A 5948-nucleotide genomic window follows, 5' to 3' on the forward strand; every position below is an offset into this window, starting at 1 on the left:
CCCTGGTCGTCGTCAGATGAATGGACCTTAAGATATAGTATCTAAGGAATTAGGATCAAATATAAATTTTAGGATTTTAAGTTCACCCTGTCTTGTATCAAATAGTATGTCCTAAATCAGTCACATTTTTTCGTGTTTAAGTGGACCACAATACCGACAATCGACCAGACAAAGATGTGAATACGAAAGGTACCGACAAGTGGATAAAGGTTGTCTAAAAACTTTGATCCCAAATCATTCTTAAAGTTAGATATCATTTTATTTTTGTTAAATTTGTCATAGTTTCTTCTAATTTAAATATTAGGGGAGAACTAAAAATTAAAAATAATGAAAATAAAAAAAATAATTTAAAAATCAAAGAAAAATCAGAAAAATTAAAAATCCAAAAATAGTGTTATTTTTGTTCTATTTATTTTTCAGAAAAATCAAAAATACAAAAATATTTTTTCTTTCTGTTTTAATTTGTGTGCTAAGTTTTCTTTTAGTTTTGTTTTGTCTTGAAAAGTGATTTCATGTATAGATAAGACTCATGGAGTTTGCGTTGAAGATTTCTGAGCCAAAAGCTTCGTCCGTGAGCATCAATGAATTCGCATTCGAAGGAGCAAGAAATGAAGATTATTCTTTCAACATTCAATCCTTCAACCCCAGAAGCAAGGTGTTGAAGATTATGTGACGGATTGCATTGAAGCCTCCTCAATCAGTCTGCTGCTATCTTTGTACCTGCTGAAGTGATCCAGAAGATTTGTTCTCTTTGAAGTTCTCTCTGAAGATCCTCAAGCTGAAAGCGTTATCTTTCAAGAATCAGTACGTCAAGCCTCCTCACCCAATGTGCGATCAATGCCAAATTCTAAAGAAATGCCCAACTGCTCAAGATGAAGTCAATTATTGAAGATTCATATGTTCATCCTGATGCTGTGAAGAAATCGAAGGTTAAAGCTGAAGCCAAGCTCTCATTGAAGATCAACAAGAAGAGCCAGCTACTTTTTAGGGGGAGCTTGTTGGGTCATTAAGAAAAGAAAGCTATAAACCAAGGGGGAGATTGTTGGGTCAAAATATGGTTTATACTTTACTTTTCTGGGCAATTGTATTTATACCTTACGGCCATAAACTCATTTACGGCCCATGTGTTTCCGGCCCATATTCCCTTGTATAAATACAGGTGTTAAGGTGAGGAGTAGAGATTGATGAACCCTAAGGAGTTTACGGCCATAGAGAGAAACATATGTGTGTGAATCTTTTGTGTAAGGAACTTTAATTCTAATCAATTCATACAGAGATTCATCATATTCTTCTTCTCCTTTTCTTCTATTTGATCTGAAATCAACCGTTTGATTGGGATTTCGCACCATCAAACGGATCTGACTGATACACAGGCAAATTAGGGACTTACAATAATATTCCTTCTCTCATTATAAATCATCCTGTCAAGTTGCTATGGTGAAGGCAACCCAAAAGGACCATGCACAACTGGGTCAAATACTTGCCTAATATAGTTGTAGCCTTAGACACTATTCCAATAGTCTCCCACTTGGATAAGTCTAGTAACTATATATATACAAGTATATTCCGATTAGCAATCGTAGCTCTCAAAGGCGCTGTCAAACTCTGATCTAATCAATATTGTCCTTTAGATAAGGGATCGTACAGTCCTCTGTTCAAATATCATGCAGACATTTCTATGGAACCAATTTCTCTAGCATTTGGTTTCTCGATCTTAGATTTATTCGACATAGAACTTAATCGAACACATCAATTCAGTTCTGACCGGGCCCAGCACATAAGTCAAATCAAATCATCGAGCGGCCGAGATATCACTTTTAGCCTCTTAGGATAAAAGTAACAGATAAACTTCGACTTATATGCATTTACTTATTCATTAATCAATCATACACAACAATGCGTTTTATAACATCAAGTTACTGAGGCGGTTTCGCATTATCAATATACAACCAACTAACAAATAACAAACCATATATCTAGATTTTAAGAACATATGATATTATCGTCTTGCGATCACCCTTTTATCATATTCCATAAGGTGATTCCAGCAAGCGCGGGTTTGTTCCAATGCTCAAAACTAGTTCATAAGCACTCATGAACGCTGCAGCAACCCTTTGCTATGTCTAATACCATTTAGACAATCTACATACCAATTCATGACAATCTTCATTCATACCTACTTCCAAAATATGAATGATTGTGGACTATTTGAATAATTCGATTATTCTTAATAAACTCAATTATTGTGGAAGTCAAAACATGCAAAATGAAACAATAGTTAAATGATTAACATAAGACAGTAACATTACTCATAAATAATACTCTTTTATTTAATCATCAAATGTTAATTACATTTATCTATTACACGTTTCTAACACTATCTAATCTATACTAATATCATCCTTCAGCCCAATACTCCTAGCATGCTGCAAGTGCCTAACCCTATTTAGTCCCTTCGTAAGCAGATTTGCTGGGTTATCTTCTGATGATATCCTCTTCACCACGAGTTGTCCTTCTTCTACACGATGTCTAATAAAATGATATTTTCTGTCGATATGTCTAGATCTACCATGATCCCTCGGTTCCTTGGTCAAGGCAACCGCTCCTTCATTATCATAGAAAATCTCCATGGGCTCCTTTATGGTAGGTACAACTCCAAGATCACCGATGAAGTTCTTCAACCATATTGCCTCCTTCGATGCTTCGCTCGCTACAATGTACTCTGATTCGCACGTTGAATCAGCTACGGTTTCCTGCTTGGAACTCTTCCAAGTCACTGCTCCTCCATTAAAGGTAAAGACCCAGCCTGACTGCGAACGGTAGTTGTCTCTGTCGGTTTGAAAGCTGGCGTCATTGTACCCTCGCACCTTTAAGTCATCACTCCCTCCGAGAACTAAGAACCATTCCTTCGTCCTCTGAAGGTACTTCAGGATATTCTTGACCGCAATCCAATGGGCTCTGCCAGGGTTCCCCTGATATCTACTAACCATGCTCAAAGCAAAGGCTACATCAGGACGAGTACAAGTTACAACATACATGATTGAGCCAACTGCGGAAGCATATGGTACTCGGCTCATTTCTGCTATTTCAGCTTCGGTACTCAGACTTTGAGTCTTACTTAACTTGGCATTCTTTGTATCGGTAATTCTCCCTTCTTCGAGTTTTCCATACTAAAACGTTTTAGTACTTTATCTAAGTAAGTGTTCTGACTAAGTCCTATTAGTCTCTTACTTCTTTCTCTCACTATCCTTATTCCCAAAATATAGTAAGCCTCTCCGAGGTCCTTCATAGCGAAGCACTTCCCGAGCCAGGACTTAACCTCCTGCAGAGTCGGGATGTCGTTTCCTATTAGCAGTATGTCATCGACATACAAAACGAGAAAGCTAAATATGCTCCCACTGGCTTTGACATATACACATGATTCATCTTCGCTTCGTATAAATCCAAACTCTTTGACTTTCTCATCGAAGCAAAGATTCCATCTGCGAGACGCTTGCTTAAGTCCATAGATGGACTTCTCAAGCTTACACACTCTATTCGGATGCTTCGGATCAACAAAACCCTCTGGCTGAGCCATGTAAACATCCTCAGCCAACTTCCCGTTAAGGAAAGCGGTTTTGACATCCATTTTCCAAATCTCATAATCATGAAATGCGGCAATTGCTAGCATTACTCTAATAGATTTTATCTTCGCAACTGGTGAGAAGGTCTCATCATAGTCAACTCCGGGAGTTTGAGTAAAGCCCTTCGCAACCAATCGCGCCTTATATGTGTGTACATTTCCATCCACATCGGTCTTCTTCTTGAAGATCCATTTGCACCCAACGGTCTTACGTCCGGGCACATTATCAACCAAATTCCAAACTTGGTTGTCATACATGGACTGGATCTCGCTGTCCATTGCCTCTTTCCATTTTGCATACTCCGGGCCTACCATGGCTTCCTTAAAGCTATTAGGTTCATCTAGATTTATTAGTGTACCATCACTAATATACGTGTCCCCTTCGGTAGTAATATGAAAACCATAAAACTGGGGTTGAACACTAACTCTTTCGGAACGTCTAAGAGGTAAGGACTGGTTAATAGGCTCAACCAGAGTTTCCTCCTCGGGTTGAGCGCCAGCGGTAGAGGTTCCTTCATCTATCGAATCTTGAATCTCTTCAAGCTCGATCTGCCTCCCACTGTCTCCTTGGCTTATGGGTTCTCGCTCTCGGAAAACTCCTCTCCTCGCAACGAAGACTACATTGTCCTTCGGTCTATAGAAAAGATATCCAAAGGATTTCTGCGGGTAGCCGATGAAAATACATCGCTCACTTCGAGGTTCGAGTTTGTCGTGAGTATCTCGTCTTACGAAAGTCTCACAACCCCAAACCTTGATATGTGCTAACGTGGGAGCTTTCCATGTCCAGGTCTCGTGAGGTGTTTTTGGCAACCTTCTTAGTAGGGACTCGGTTAAGGATGTGGGCGGCAGTCTCTAAGCCATACCCCCAAAATGAGATAGATAGTGAAGCACGACTCATCATAGAGCGAACCATGTCTAACAAGGTTCGATTACGCTTTTCTGCCACACCATTCAACTTGGTGTCCTAGGTGGCGTCAATTGTGAAACTATTCCACACTCCTTGAGATAGTCGTGGAACTCAAGACTTAGGTACTCTCCTCCTCGATCGGATCGAAGCATCTTGATTTTCCTGCCCAATTGATTCTCCACTTCATTCTTGAACTCTTTGAACTTTTCAAACGTTTCTGACTTTTGCTTGATTAAGTAGATATACCCATATCTACTATAGTCATCGATAAATGTCACATAGAAGCGGTTCCCATCCTTTGTGGTTGATCTAAACGGTCCACATACATTGGTATGTAAGAGGTCCACATACATCTGTCTATGGATTTGAAAATTATTATTATTATTATTATTATTATTATTATTATTATTATTATTATTATTATTATTATTATTGTGCAATGAGAATAACCATTAACTGAACTTATCTTTGTTTTTGGCATTTGCAACTATAGATAAGGGAAAGAATGTCGCTACGGAGCCGGAGCCGGAGCCGAAGCAATGAGTGGGAGAGTATTCTTCTATGCCGAACTTAAGGCAGCAACCAAGGAATTCAATTGTCGCAATTTTTTAGGTCAAGGAGGTTTTGGGCGTGTCTACAAGGGATTTTTGGAATGTGGGCAAGTAAGTACATAAATCTTAATTGTTAGTAAATAAATGATATTCGTTTAAAAAAAAATTCTTGGATTATTCAATAGGAAATTGTTGTAAAACGGCTGGTCCTGAACGGAGAGGAGAAGCAGGACAAGGAATCAAAGAATTTGACACGGAGATTGTTATGCTGGGACGTCTCCGACATCCCAATTTGGTGTCGTTGGTGGGCTACTGCAAACATGAAGATGAAAGGCTGCTGGTGTACGAATACATGTTGGGCGGCCGCCTTGGAGAACATATTTTTTGTATAATTATTCTGTTTCTTTTCTGTTACTAATTATATATTTTCTACCACGTGTTTGCATGCTAGCATTTAACTAAAAATGACAAAATGATCCCCCTAATTTTATATTATTTCGTTACCATTGGATTTTAAATAACTTTATATATTCTTAAAAAGAGCCAATGGGTGGTGCTCGTGTGTCCAATTAAACTGATTTTCTGATTGATTATTTGAAGGTCCAAAATAATGAAACCTGAATTTTCTTCAGATATAAATGTGACTTTAACTCTTTAACAACCAGATTAATCTATTTCTAACAAAAGAGTCAATTAAAAAAATTATAGTAGCTTAGATACAATGTACTCTACCAACTACTACTCCCCAGTATCATATTCTACTCCATTCGTGTAATTAATCGCCATGAAACATTAGGTTGTGAATTAATGATCCAACTACTATAAAAGTGTAATGTATATGAATCCTCCAATGTTCACAAGAATATTG

The sequence above is a fragment of the Lactuca sativa genome, chromosome 5, assembly GCF_002870075.4.
Source record: "Lactuca sativa cultivar Salinas chromosome 5, Lsat_Salinas_v11, whole genome shotgun sequence".
In the NCBI taxonomy this organism is placed as follows: domain Eukaryota; kingdom Viridiplantae; phylum Streptophyta; class Magnoliopsida; order Asterales; family Asteraceae; genus Lactuca; species Lactuca sativa.